This window comes from Euleptes europaea, chromosome 14 (assembly GCF_029931775.1).
Source record: "Euleptes europaea isolate rEulEur1 chromosome 14, rEulEur1.hap1, whole genome shotgun sequence".
Lineage (NCBI taxonomy): Eukaryota > Metazoa > Chordata > Lepidosauria > Squamata > Sphaerodactylidae > Euleptes > Euleptes europaea.
In genome coordinates, this window is record NC_079325.1 from 2,401,527 (window position 1) to 2,417,840 (window position 16,314).

Here is a 16,314-nt window from a genome sequence, read left to right on the forward strand (position 1 = left end):
TGAACGTGGGACCTTCTGCATGCCAAAATCAGATACTCTTCCACTGAATCACAGCCCTCCTGCTTACAACAATCTCAAGGGGAAATCTCCTAGTTGAAGTTCCAAGAGAGCCAATACCACCCGGGGCAGGCCAGGCCAGACCCAGCGGCAACCTCACACGAAGTTGCCTTCTACTGAATCAGCCCCCCAGTCCATCAAAGTCAGTATTGCCTACTTAGACTGGCAGTGGCTCTCCAGCGTCTCTCTTAGAGGTCTTTCACATCACCTACCGTCCTTTTAACTGGGCATGCTGGGGATTGAACCTGGGACCTTCTGCATACCAAGCAGAAGCTCTTCCACAGAGCCACAGCCCCAGCCCGCAGAAAGCAGCCACAGTGTTGAAGGGGGAGTGAAGGGAGAACCAGGTTTAAGTGAGAAATCAAGAGAAGAGCTCATGGAGAAGAGCTGAGATGCTTTTTGGTTGATGGCGCAACAGAAGGGAAAAGAATAAATGCAATGACTGAGAATGAGAGTTGGAGAGAGGGATGGGGGTGCAGGAGGCAAGAGCCCGCAGATTGAGGACTGGGAGAAGAACTGAAAGGGGAAGAGGAACTGGAATAAAGAAGAGGAAGTGCAGAGGACTGGGGGCCTATTTCCTGCAGTGAACTGGTGTCAGCAAACCTCTTCGCACAGCCTTATTCAAGCACTTAACCACATCACTTCTCACCTGCCGCACCCTTGATTCCGCTTCTTTTGACCGCTCTTGGTTTCTTCTTTTGCCAAATTTATTGCAGATTCTCTGCCAATCAAGTAGCTTTTCCTCACGGATATTTAAGTGGACACTTTGAATTACAAATATTAATTTTTGGCAGTAAAATCATTGTAAATGTATTGGTTCTATCTAAGGGGAAAGATGCAGGATTTCCCATATAGATATAGGAGGGGCTGTGGCTCAGAGGTAGAGCACCTGCTCTGCATGCAGAAGGTCCCAGGTTCATTCCCCATCATCTCCAGTTGAAAAGGACCAGGCTGTAGGTGATATGAAAGGCCTGTGCCTGAGACCTTGGAGACCTGCTGCCACCAGTCTGAGTAGACTCACTGTGATGGACCAAGGGGAGTCTGACTCAGTATAAGGCAGCTTCATGCGTTCATATGCTTTCTTTTCTTTTTCTTAGTAGTGAGTCCAAATTTGCACTAAATGCTTTATATTTATTCAATGTTACATAAATGCCTAAAGATTTAACTGCGTCAAAACTCTGTTTTACTTGCGTTATCCAACAACTTCCATCTATCTCATCTGGCGTCAAATCTACTAACATAGCTTCTGGATTTTATTATTTATTTTATTTATTTGCAAAATTTATATCCCACCTTTCTGCCCTTACAAGGACCACCAAGGCCAAACATTCTTTATATCCAGAGACATTAGAGTAAGCATCTAACACCCATCCCAAAGCTTTACATGATGAAACTATATCTGTTTGAAAGTGTACCATATCATCTGCATACAATCCTATCTTAAATTGAATTGAGTCAACTTTATTGTCAGAGGTTTCCCTGTTAAGGATAGCTAGAAAAAAGGAAGAGTCCAGTAACACCTTAAAGACTAACAAACTTTCTGGCAGGGTATGAGCTTTCGTGGGCCACAGATCACTTCCTCAGCTCACGAAAGCTCATACCCTGCCAGAAAGTTTGTTAGTCTTGAAGGTGCTACTGGACTCCTACTCTTTTCTGCTGCTAGTGACAGACTAACACGGCTGCCCATCATGATCTAAGGATAGCTTGAGGTTCTAACGCAAAGGCATATAAGAGAGCAGATAGGTGACAACCTTGTCTTATCCCCCCTTTCTAATTTCAAAAGCAAATGTCACAATTCAGTTTTACTTTTGAAGAGGCATACATAATTTCAGCCCAATATATAACGTATACACAGAATCCAAAAGTGTTTAAACAAGCTGACCAAAATTTGCTTTCCGACCTATCAATGGCTTTCGCTGCACCTAGAAATGATGAAAACATGCCCTAGTTTCTCTCAATGGAATGGCGTGAGCAAATTTCCGTGCGTGGGCTGACTGAAGCATTTAACCACAACTCTTCTCACCTACAACACCCTGTGCATTTCCCAGGGCCTCATGATGACCAAAAGGGGATTTTGAGCTAAGGATGATGCATTATTCGATATCTGCCTCTTCAGAGACCTGCTGGATAGATAGATAAAGATGTAGATATAGATGATGTAGATATAGATACCCTTCAGTAACAAGCCTGGTTGAAAAGAAATGGGCCACTGTGTGGGAAGGTCTTCACCACTAAAGGACAGGCTGGAGGGTAAAGGACAGCAAACCTCAGGGAGGGGAAGGCATTCCAAAGGTGAGGTGCCACTGATGAAAAAGCCCTGTCACTTAGTCATCACCTGCCTTTTATATACATCTGAACTTTATATGGACATTTCATAGAATGGATTGTGTCCATTTCACACTTTTGACACCCCTCCCCCGCCCACACTAGTTACAGGGTGGTGTATTGGTTAAGAGCCAGCAGGCAACAATACATTATTCAAGTAAAACCAGTTTAAATTTACTGCAATAGTCAATATATGCATTAACATTTGCATGGTGGTTAAGAACGGTGGTTTGGAGCAGTGGACTCTGATCTGGGGAACTTGGGTTTGATTCCCCACTCCTCCACTTGGGCAGCAGAGGCTAATATGGGTGACCTTGGGCAAGTCACACTCTCTCAGCCCCATTCTCTCAGCCCCACCTACCTCACTGGGTGCCTGTTGTGGGGAGGGGAAGGGAAGGTGATTGTAAGCTGGTTTGAGTCTTCCTTAAGTGGTAGAGAAAGTCGGCATATAAAAACCAACTCTTCTTCTTCCATCTGTCTGTCTGTCTGTCTGTCTGTCTGTCTGTCTGTCTGTCTGTCTGTCTTCCTTCCTTTCTTCCATATCAGCTAAATTCATACATCTGAGAAAATGGATTCCAGTCCACAAAATCTCGACAAAATTAATCTATTAGTTGTTAAAGTGACACCAGGTGGTAAATCTTATATGGATACCTTCTCTGGAATTTTCTAATTTTCACAAACAGCCAACAAAGGGATAATAAGCTGTTTACTCAACCAACCCTTCGACATCCCACAACTGGAAATATTTGGAGCCTCCCTGTTATATCTGTCTCTTTCAAGACATTTTCTTTTGATGCCCTCAAATGTGTCATGGGTACTACACATCCTACGCATGATCCTCCCAGTATGCATGGTCATTATTTTGTGTTCACGCAGCAACAGACATCTTTTACATGTGTGTCCATTTTTGGTACACAAATAGAACCTCCAATTTTTGAAGGGATGCATTCTGGCATACCAAAGATGTGCATGCATGAAAAATATGCGGGTTGCCCAGTTCATGCAAATGGCAACTACACATACAGGAGGATTGAGTGTAGCATGTGCTTTTGTTATGCATGGATGGAGTGCCAATGTCAAATGTACACATATTATGGGAAGTTCTCACCACCTGCTGCGTTGATTCCTTCTGAAATAGCTTGTTTCCCATCAGTTTAGAAACCTGAAATGTGACCTTTTGTTTTACTGGTCAAAGACTGCAATAAATTTTATGATATGAAGATCTTCTAGGGAAATAGAATTATCCTGACCGATGTTATCTTCTATCATCACTTCGGCAACCGCAGCAATATGACACGGCAGAAGAGCAACCTGCCCAGCACAGTGCTTCCGACAGGACAAGATGAAGATGCATTAGCACTGGATTTGTAGCACTAGATTTATACTCTACCATAGGGTTGTCAGGTAACTCTTCACAACCAGTGGGAGGTTTTTGGGGGCAGAGCCTGAAAAGGGCGGTGTTTGGTGAGGGGAGGGACTTCAATGCCATAGAGTTCAATTGCCAAAGCAGCCATTTTCTCCAGGTGAACTGATCTCTATCGGCTGGAGATCAGTTGTTATAGCAGGAGATCTCTCCAGCTAATACCTAGAGGTTGTATTGAAAGTTACTCAAATGTAGACAGCCACTATGGCAAAAAAATAAAACATGCACAATGAAACAGTGTCTAAAGTAAAGTATATTGTGTCACAAAATATCTGGTAATCCTACCAGGAAATACTAATACCTCACAGCAACGGAGGCTCTTGCCTTAAAAAATTTGGCACAAAATCATTCTATTGTCATTAAGCCTGCGGATAAGGGCAGGGCCACTGTAATTCTTAGTGCGCAGGACTATGATTGTGAATGCCAGAAACAACTCAGCCAATCACAATTCTACAAAGAGATTACACATGACCCAACAAGGGCCGTAATGAATGTAGTAAAGACGGTAGTGTTTGAAGCTTTGTCTCTCGACTATATTTCTAAAAAAAGAGGCGGATTTCTTGTATAATAAATTTCCGAAAATGCCCATCTTTTACGTGCTGCCTAAAATACACAAGGCGACACGCCCACTGCCCCATAGTATCAGGCATAAATGGAATCTTAGACCCCATCTCTAAATTTTTGGAATTCCATTTGCACCGGTTTGCCATAGACACGCCGTCCTTCATTCTGGACATTAGCCATTTCATACAACAGATTGATGGGAAAATAGTACCGGCAGATACAATTCTGGCAACTTTTGATGTAAATTCACTCTATACGAATGTACCTTTAAATGAGGTAAGAACCATAATTGAGGACAAGCTGATTCACCGTAGTGATAAAAACCCACCCACTCACTTCCTGATGGACCTTTTAGACCTGCCCTTTGAGAATAACTACTTCAGATATCAGGATACTATGTACAAAGGGGGTAGCCATAGGCTCAGCAGTGGTACCATCAGTGGCCAACATTTACATGACTAATTTTGAAAAAATGTACTTGTTTGAAAATTAAGGAACATGTCCTATATTACGGTAGATTTGTGGATGACCTAATTATGCTAATAGATGGGAAAGACAATTTTGAAAACCTCTCACAGATGATGAATATGGTGGATCCTCATATATGTTTTGAATGCAAGATGCATGCATATCAAATTAACTTTTTGGATGTCAATGTAAATAAGGATAACAGGGGCACTATTTGGATTTCGCCCTTTAGAAAACCTACGGACAAAATGGCTTTATTACATTACAACTCTAATCACCCGGGCCATTTACTCCACAATTTACCTTATGGGCAAATGTTAAGGTTAAAAAGGAATTCAACCAAACATGAGGATTATGAGCAAGCATCTGTGCATTTAAAGACCACATTATTACAAAATCATGCCAAAAATCGGGCTGATGCCAAGGAACGAATGGATTTGTTCTCCCGTGTAAACAGATTTAAGAGTGAACTGGTCTCCTCATTTCAATACAGCCTACTTATTGGGAATATTAGGAGAATAATAAACAAACATTGGCATATGATTGCCTCAATACCAGGGTGCTCCGTGCCCCCCCTTTTGGGTTATAGAAGAACGTCCTCCTTGAAAGACAAACTGGTGCATGCGGATAGGACTGGATTCACCGTAAATATTGATGTTAAAGGGCACTACCGATGTGGCTCATGCAGCATGCGTGCCTATGCTTTGCCTGTAAAAAGTTTCACGTGTACAAAAACCGGATTTAAATTTGAACTCTGGTCTTATACTAATTGTAATTCTGTGAATATTATTTATGCCTTGATTTGTCCATGCCAACTGATCTACATAGGAAAGATGAATTGTTCCCTCAAATTACGGATCAGGGAACACAGGTCACGCATAAGAAACAATGTATTAGATGCACCGGTTGTTTCTCATTTTAATCAGTTCAAACACCTAGATACTGATTTAAGATTTTTTGGTTTGTGTCAGTACCAAAAGAAACGGTTTATAAAAGAAAATATTGATAAGATCTTGTGCCAGCAGGAGGCGCACTTTATAACTATGTTTAATACGGTAATTCCGAACGGCCTGAAGGCAATGTGTGATTACTCAGCATTCCTGTAGAAACATGAGTTAGCACTGTTAATTGAACCACTCCCCATTTCTCCTTTAAATGCTGCTTGTAACACTTACTCTGTATCCAACATGATGTAAGTGAAGGCACCTGTTGTGATCCAAATGGCCTGAATGTAATGTGTAATTACTCAGTATTCCTGTAAAAACATGAGTTAGCACAGCTAATTGAACCAGTCCCCATTTCTCCTTTAAATGCTGCTTGTAACCTTTATACTGTATCCAACATGATGTAACTGAAGGTACCTGTTGTGATCATACTCAACCATAAGAATATGAATGGGTAAGTTTCCTTTGAATGATATTTCAATTTATTTTTTCATGCCTTGCACTTTATTATATTGTAATATATTTCTTTAGAATATAAACATTGAAGCTGCACAGACAGCCTGCTGGAGCTACATTGATTATTGTAACAGCTCACAACAAGTAACAATTATGCAATTGCACATTAACCCACTTGCATTGCAACTGCATCAGTTGGTATGGTCCACACTCTCTCCTATATTTGCCAACCCTGGGCTGGGAAATTCCTGGAGGTCTGGGGGTGGAGCTCGGGAAGGGCAGGGTTTGGGGAGGGGAGGAATCTCAGTGGGGTATAATGCCATAGAGTCCACCTACTAAAGCAGCCATTTTCTCCAGGGGAACTGATCTCGGTAGTCTGAGGATCAGTTGTGATTCCGGGAGATCTCCAGCCCCCCACCACCACGTGATGGTTGGCAATGCTGTTCTCTCCACTCTTTTGACTGGATCTCCTTTAATTTCTGCTGTGCATTGCCTTTGGGTAGGTTTCCAAACTCCAGGTGGTGGCTAGAGATCTCCCACTATTACAACTGATCACCAGGCGGCAGAGATCAGTTGACCGGGTGAAAATGGCCACTTTGGAAGAAGGACTCTTTGTCATGTTTTGCCATAGCTGCTGGTTTGAGTTTATTTAATTTATTTTATTTACTGCAGACAAACACGGCTACCCACTGTGGTTTGAGTTAGTTTCTCTCAAACTCTTTCATCTTGTTCACCCTCCCCCCCAACTTTATTTGACCTTAGGGGGGCATAACATAGCAAAAATCTCGACAAAATTAATCTATTAGTTGTTAAAGTGACACCAGGTGGTAAATCTTATATGGATACCTTCTCTGGAATTTTCTAATTTTCACAAACAGCCAACAAAGGGATAATAAGCTGTTTACTCAACCAACCCTTCGACATCCCACAACTGGAAATATTTGGAGCCTCCCTGTTATATCTGTCTCTTTCAAGACATTTTCTTTTGATGCCCTCAAATGTGTCATGGGTACTACACATCCTACGCATGATCCTCCCAGTATGCATGGTCATTATTTTGTGTTCACGCAGCAACAGACATCTTTTACATGTGTGTCCATTTTTGGTACACAAATAGAACCTCCAATTTTTGAAGGGATGCATTCTGGCATACCAAAGATGTGCATGCATGAAAAATATGCGGGTTGCCCAGTTCATGCAAATGGCAACTACACATACAGGAGGATTGAGTGTAGCATGTGCTTTTGTTATGCATGGATGGAGTGCCAATGTCAAATGTACACATATTATGGGAAGTTCTCACCACCTGCTGCGTTGATTCCTTCTGAAATAGCTTGTTTCCCATCAGTTTAGAAACCTGAAATGTGACCTTTTGTTTTACTGGTCAAAGACTGCAATAAATTTTATGATATGAAGATCTTCTAGGGAAATAGAATTATCCTGACCGATGTTATCTTCTATCATCACTTCGGCAACCGCAGCAATATGACACGGCAGAAGAGCAACCTGCCCAGCACAGTGCTTCCGACAGGACAAGATGAAGATGCATTAGCACTGGATTTGTAGCACTAGATTTATACTCTACCATAGGGTTGTCAGGTAACTCTTCACAACCAGTGGGAGGTTTTTGGGGGCAGAGCCTGAAAAGGGCGGTGTTTGGTGAGGGGAGGGACTTCAATGCCATAGAGTTCAATTGCCAAAGCAGCCATTTTCTCCAGGTGAACTGATCTCTATCGGCTGGAGATCAGTTGTTATAGCAGGAGATCTCTCCAGCTAATACCTAGAGGTTGTATTGAAAGTTACTCAAATGTAGACAGCCACTATGGCAAAAAAATAAAACATGCACAATGAAACAGTGTCTAAAGTAAAGTATATTGTGTCACAAAATATCTGGTAATCCTACCAGGAAATACTAATACCTCACAGCAACGGAGGCTCTTGCCTTAAAAAATTTGGCACAAAATCATTCTATTGTCATTAAGCCTGCGGATAAGGGCAGGGCCACTGTAATTCTTAGTGCGCAGGACTATGATTGTGAATGCCAGAAACAACTCAGCCAATCACAATTCTACAAAGAGATTACACATGACCCAACAAGGGCCGTAATGAATGTAGTAAAGACGGTAGTGTTTGAAGCTTTGTCTCTCGACTATATTTCTAAAAAAAGAGGCGGATTTCTTGTATAATAAATTTCCGAAAATGCCCATCTTTTACGTGCTGCCTAAAATACACAAGGCGACACGCCCACTGCCCCATAGTATCAGGCATAAATGGAATCTTAGACCCCATCTCTAAATTTTTGGAATTCCATTTGCACCGGTTTGCCATAGACACGCCGTCCTTCATTCTGGACATTAGCCATTTCATACAACAGATTGATGGGAAAATAGTACCGGCAGATACAATTCTGGCAACTTTTGATGTAAATTCACTCTATACGAATGTACCTTTAAATGAGGTAAGAACCATAATTGAGGACAAGCTGATTCACCGTAGTGATAAAAACCCACCCACTCACTTCCTGATGGACCTTTTAGACCTGCCCTTTGAGAATAACTACTTCAGATATCAGGATACTATGTACAAAGGGGGTAGCCATAGGCTCAGCAGTGGTACCATCAGTGGCCAACATTTACATGACTAATTTTGAAAAAATGTACTTGTTTGAAAATTAAGGAACATGTCCTATATTACGGTAGATTTGTGGATGACCTAATTATGCTAATAGATGGGAAAGACAATTTTGAAAACCTCTCACAGATGATGAATATGGTGGATCCTCATATATGTTTTGAATGCAAGATGCATGCATATCAAATTAACTTTTTGGATGTCAATGTAAATAAGGATAACAGGGGCACTATTTGGATTTCGCCCTTTAGAAAACCTACGGACAAAATGGCTTTATTACATTACAACTCTAATCACCCGGGCCATTTACTCCACAATTTACCTTATGGGCAAATGTTAAGGTTAAAAAGGAATTCAACCAAACATGAGGATTATGAGCAAGCATCTGTGCATTTAAAGACCACATTATTACAAAATCATGCCAAAAATCGGGCTGATGCCAAGGAACGAATGGATTTGTTCTCCCGTGTAAACAGATTTAAGAGTGAACTGGTCTCCTCATTTCAATACAGCCTACTTATTGGGAATATTAGGAGAATAATAAACAAACATTGGCATATGATTGCCTCAATACCAGGGTGCTCCGTGCCCCCCCTTTTGGGTTATAGAAGAACGTCCTCCTTGAAAGACAAACTGGTGCATGCGGATAGGACTGGATTCACCGTAAATATTGATGTTAAAGGGCACTACCGATGTGGCTCATGCAGCATGCGTGCCTATGCTTTGCCTGTAAAAAGTTTCACGTGTACAAAAACCGGATTTAAATTTGAACTCTGGTCTTATACTAATTGTAATTCTGTGAATATTATTTATGCCTTGATTTGTCCATGCCAACTGATCTACATAGGAAAGATGAATTGTTCCCTCAAATTACGGATCAGGGAACACAGGTCACGCATAAGAAACAATGTATTAGATGCACCGGTTGTTTCTCATTTTAATCAGTTCAAACACCTAGATACTGATTTAAGATTTTTTGGTTTGTGTCAGTACCAAAAGAAACGGTTTATAAAAGAAAATATTGATAAGATCTTGTGCCAGCAGGAGGCGCACTTTATAACTATGTTTAATACGGTAATTCCGAACGGCCTGAAGGCAATGTGTGATTACTCAGCATTCCTGTAGAAACATGAGTTAGCACTGTTAATTGAACCACTCCCCATTTCTCCTTTAAATGCTGCTTGTAACACTTACTCTGTATCCAACATGATGTAAGTGAAGGCACCTGTTGTGATCCAAATGGCCTGAATGTAATGTGTAATTACTCAGTATTCCTGTAAAAACATGAGTTAGCACAGCTAATTGAACCAGTCCCCATTTCTCCTTTAAATGCTGCTTGTAACCTTTATACTGTATCCAACATGATGTAACTGAAGGTACCTGTTGTGATCATACTCAACCATAAGAATATGAATGGGTAAGTTTCCTTTGAATGATATTTCAATTTATTTTTTCATGCCTTGCACTTTATTATATTGTAATATATTTCTTTAGAATATAAACATTGAAGCTGCACAGACAGCCTGCTGGAGCTACATTGATTATTGTAACAGCTCACAACAAGTAACAATTATGCAATTGCACATTAACCCACTTGCATTGCAACTGCATCAGTTGGTATGGTCCACACTCTCTCCTATATTTGCCAACCCTGGGCTGGGAAATTCCTGGAGGTCTGGGGGTGGAGCTCGGGAAGGGCAGGGTTTGGGGAGGGGAGGAATCTCAGTGGGGTATAATGCCATAGAGTCCACCTACTAAAGCAGCCATTTTCTCCAGGGGAACTGATCTCGGTAGTCTGAGGATCAGTTGTGATTCCGGGAGATCTCCAGCCCCCCACCACCACGTGATGGTTGGCAATGCTGTTCTCTCCACTCTTTTGACTGGATCTCCTTTAATTTCTGCTGTGCATTGCCTTTGGGTAGGTTTCCAAACTCCAGGTGGTGGCTAGAGATCTCCCACTATTACAACTGATCACCAGGCGGCAGAGATCAGTTGACCGGGTGAAAATGGCCACTTTGGAAGAAGGACTCTTTGTCATGTTTTGCCATAGCTGCTGGTTTGAGTTTATTTAATTTATTTTATTTACTGCAGACAAACACGGCTACCCACTGTGGTTTGAGTTAGTTTCTCTCAAACTCTTTCATCTTGTTCACCCTCCCCCCCAACTTTATTTGACCTTAGGGGGGCATAACATAGCAAAAATCTCGACAAAATTAATCTATTAGTTGTTAAAGTGACACCAGGTGGTAAATCTTATATGGATACCTTCTCTGGAATTTTCTAATTTTCACAAACAGCCAACAAAGGGATAATAAGCTGTTTACTCAACCAACCCTTCGACATCCCACAACTGGAAATATTTGGAGCCTCCCTGTTATATCTGTCTCTTTCAAGACATTTTCTTTTGATGCCCTCAAATGTGTCATGGGTACTACACATCCTACGCATGATCCTCCCAGTATGCATGGTCATTATTTTGTGTTCACGCAGCAACAGACATCTTTTACATGTGTGTCCATTTTTGGTACACAAATAGAACCTCCAATTTTTGAAGGGATGCATTCTGGCATACCAAAGATGTGCATGCATGAAAAATATGCGGGTTGCCCAGTTCATGCAAATGGCAACTACACATACAGGAGGATTGAGTGTAGCATGTGCTTTTGTTATGCATGGATGGAGTGCCAATGTCAAATGTACACATATTATGGGAAGTTCTCACCACCTGCTGCGTTGATTCCTTCTGAAATAGCTTGTTTCCCATCAGTTTAGAAACCTGAAATGTGACCTTTTGTTTTACTGGTCAAAGACTGCAATAAATTTTATGATATGAAGATCTTCTAGGGAAATAGAATTATCCTGACCGATGTTATCTTCTATCATCACTTCGGCAACCGCAGCAATATGACACGGCAGAAGAGCAACCTGCCCAGCACAGTGCTTCCGACAGGACAAGATGAAGATGCATTAGCACTGGATTTGTAGCACTAGATTTATACTCTACCATAGGGTTGTCAGGTAACTCTTCACAACCAGTGGGAGGTTTTTGGGGGCAGAGCCTGAAAAGGGCGGTGTTTGGTGAGGGGAGGGACTTCAATGCCATAGAGTTCAATTGCCAAAGCAGCCATTTTCTCCAGGTGAACTGATCTCTATCGGCTGGAGATCAGTTGTTATAGCAGGAGATCTCTCCAGCTAATACCTAGAGGTTGTATTGAAAGTTACTCAAATGTAGACAGCCACTATGGCAAAAAAATAAAACATGCACAATGAAACAGTGTCTAAAGTAAAGTATATTGTGTCACAAAATATCTGGTAATCCTACCAGGAAATACTAATACCTCACAGCAACGGAGGCTCTTGCCTTAAAAAATTTGGCACAAAATCATTCTATTGTCATTAAGCCTGCGGATAAGGGCAGGGCCACTGTAATTCTTAGTGCGCAGGACTATGATTGTGAATGCCAGAAACAACTCAGCCAATCACAATTCTACAAAGAGATTACACATGACCCAACAAGGGCCGTAATGAATGTAGTAAAGACGGTAGTGTTTGAAGCTTTGTCTCTCGACTATATTTCTAAAAAAAGAGGCGGATTTCTTGTATAATAAATTTCCGAAAATGCCCATCTTTTACGTGCTGCCTAAAATACACAAGGCGACACGCCCACTGCCCCATAGTATCAGGCATAAATGGAATCTTAGACCCCATCTCTAAATTTTTGGAATTCCATTTGCACCGGTTTGCCATAGACACGCCGTCCTTCATTCTGGACATTAGCCATTTCATACAACAGATTGATGGGAAAATAGTACCGGCAGATACAATTCTGGCAACTTTTGATGTAAATTCACTCTATACGAATGTACCTTTAAATGAGGTAAGAACCATAATTGAGGACAAGCTGATTCACCGTAGTGATAAAAACCCACCCACTCACTTCCTGATGGACCTTTTAGACCTGCCCTTTGAGAATAACTACTTCAGATATCAGGATACTATGTACAAAGGGGGTAGCCATAGGCTCAGCAGTGGTACCATCAGTGGCCAACATTTACATGACTAATTTTGAAAAAATGTACTTGTTTGAAAATTAAGGAACATGTCCTATATTACGGTAGATTTGTGGATGACCTAATTATGCTAATAGATGGGAAAGACAATTTTGAAAACCTCTCACAGATGATGAATATGGTGGATCCTCATATATGTTTTGAATGCAAGATGCATGCATATCAAATTAACTTTTTGGATGTCAATGTAAATAAGGATAACAGGGGCACTATTTGGATTTCGCCCTTTAGAAAACCTACGGACAAAATGGCTTTATTACATTACAACTCTAATCACCCGGGCCATTTACTCCACAATTTACCTTATGGGCAAATGTTAAGGTTAAAAAGGAATTCAACCAAACATGAGGATTATGAGCAAGCATCTGTGCATTTAAAGACCACATTATTACAAAATCATGCCAAAAATCGGGCTGATGCCAAGGAACGAATGGATTTGTTCTCCCGTGTAAACAGATTTAAGAGTGAACTGGTCTCCTCATTTCAATACAGCCTACTTATTGGGAATATTAGGAGAATAATAAACAAACATTGGCATATGATTGCCTCAATACCAGGGTGCTCCGTGCCCCCCCTTTTGGGTTATAGAAGAACGTCCTCCTTGAAAGACAAACTGGTGCATGCGGATAGGACTGGATTCACCGTAAATATTGATGTTAAAGGGCACTACCGATGTGGCTCATGCAGCATGCGTGCCTATGCTTTGCCTGTAAAAAGTTTCACGTGTACAAAAACCGGATTTAAATTTGAACTCTGGTCTTATACTAATTGTAATTCTGTGAATATTATTTATGCCTTGATTTGTCCATGCCAACTGATCTACATAGGAAAGATGAATTGTTCCCTCAAATTACGGATCAGGGAACACAGGTCACGCATAAGAAACAATGTATTAGATGCACCGGTTGTTTCTCATTTTAATCAGTTCAAACACCTAGATACTGATTTAAGATTTTTTGGTTTGTGTCAGTACCAAAAGAAACGGTTTATAAAAGAAAATATTGATAAGATCTTGTGCCAGCAGGAGGCGCACTTTATAACTATGTTTAATACGGTAATTCCGAACGGCCTGAAGGCAATGTGTGATTACTCAGCATTCCTGTAGAAACATGAGTTAGCACTGTTAATTGAACCACTCCCCATTTCTCCTTTAAATGCTGCTTGTAACACTTACTCTGTATCCAACATGATGTAAGTGAAGGCACCTGTTGTGATCCAAATGGCCTGAATGTAATGTGTAATTACTCAGTATTCCTGTAAAAACATGAGTTAGCACAGCTAATTGAACCAGTCCCCATTTCTCCTTTAAATGCTGCTTGTAACCTTTATACTGTATCCAACATGATGTAACTGAAGGTACCTGTTGTGATCATACTCAACCATAAGAATATGAATGGGTAAGTTTCCTTTGAATGATATTTCAATTTATTTTTTCATGCCTTGCACTTTATTATATTGTAATATATTTCTTTAGAATATAAACATTGAAGCTGCACAGACAGCCTGCTGGAGCTACATTGATTATTGTAACAGCTCACAACAAGTAACAATTATGCAATTGCACATTAACCCACTTGCATTGCAACTGCATCAGTTGGTATGGTCCACACTCTCTCCTATATTTGCCAACCCTGGGCTGGGAAATTCCTGGAGGTCTGGGGGTGGAGCTCGGGAAGGGCAGGGTTTGGGGAGGGGAGGAATCTCAGTGGGGTATAATGCCATAGAGTCCACCTACTAAAGCAGCCATTTTCTCCAGGGGAACTGATCTCGGTAGTCTGAGGATCAGTTGTGATTCCGGGAGATCTCCAGCCCCCCACCACCACGTGATGGTTGGCAATGCTGTTCTCTCCACTCTTTTGACTGGATCTCCTTTAATTTCTGCTGTGCATTGCCTTTGGGTAGGTTTCCAAACTCCAGGTGGTGGCTAGAGATCTCCCACTATTACAACTGATCACCAGGCGGCAGAGATCAGTTGACCGGGTGAAAATGGCCACTTTGGAAGAAGGACTCTTTGTCATGTTTTGCCATAGCTGCTGGTTTGAGTTTATTTAATTTATTTTATTTACTGCAGACAAACACGGCTACCCACTGTGGTTTGAGTTAGTTTCTCTCAAACTCTTTCATCTTGTTCACCCTCCCCCCCAACTTTATTTGACCTTAGGGGGGCATAACATAGCAATAACAACTATGCATGCCAGCGAAAAGACTGAGCTGGAGTTGTTCTTTCTTTGTGCAGAAGGGTTTGTTTGTTTTATTTGATTTATTCGCTTCTTTTATACCACACTTTTCTCCTCAAAGCAGCTGACATCATTGCATACTTTTTCATTTTAACCTCACAACAACCTGTGAGGCAGGTTAAGCTGAGTGTGCGTGACCTGGTCCCAAGGTCACCCAGCAACTTTCCATACTAGAATAGGGATTTCAATCTAGGTCTCCCAGATGCTAGCCCTAACCACTCTAACCACCAGAGAACACTTGCTGTCTCAATTTGCTGTTTCTTTTTTAATATGAGTTGTCAGTACTGAATCTGAAAGTGGTACAGCCCACACCTACAGGAACTATATCTGTGAGAACTAGGACAGACAGACAGTCCTGTGGTCCCTTAAAGCCTAACAAATCTACTGTATCTGTGTGGTTATACAGTTCTAAAAGTTAAAAATATCTAAAACTTCAAACGTTGTGATTAATACAAGATGCACTTCAATCCTATGCAGTTACTTTCAGTCTAAGTGAAATCAATGCAATAATTAGGAGTAAATCTGCATAGGATTACACAGATAGTCTAGCAAATTATATTTTATTAAGTATAAAAAGGTGTAATAAAAGACACAATCTAGCTAAAGATGGATTGGAGAGCCAGCATGGTGTAGTAGTTAAAAGCGGTGGACTCTTAATCTGGTGAACCGGGTTGGTTTTGTTGTGCCCAAACATGAGGGCTAATACAGCACGCACACACATACGCCATGGATGTTTGGGAAAGTTGGCATCAGAAGACTATAAACCACAACACATATCCTGTCTGGTAGGGCCCCTCGCATGTTAAGCATAGCCATCCTTGGGTTGCCAAATGGATTCTCTTATCTATAGTTAGGAATGTAGTTTCCATTTCCCGCTTACGAACCCAAGCGCTTTCTAGGAATGCCTTCAGGCTACATTATAGGCTATGCTAATTAATGGCTATCATGTATCTAATTGTGTATTGGCTCTTTTGTCTTTTTGTTATTTGAACTGTTTCCTTGTAAGGCAATGTACCTGCCCCGATCCTAAAGCATAAAGGATCCTTCCCTTCCTTTGCTATCTCGTGGTGACTCTCCGCTTTTGTATTAGTGGTTTGCCCACCCGGCTCTTATATTTAGCTAAATAAAGAACTGACTAC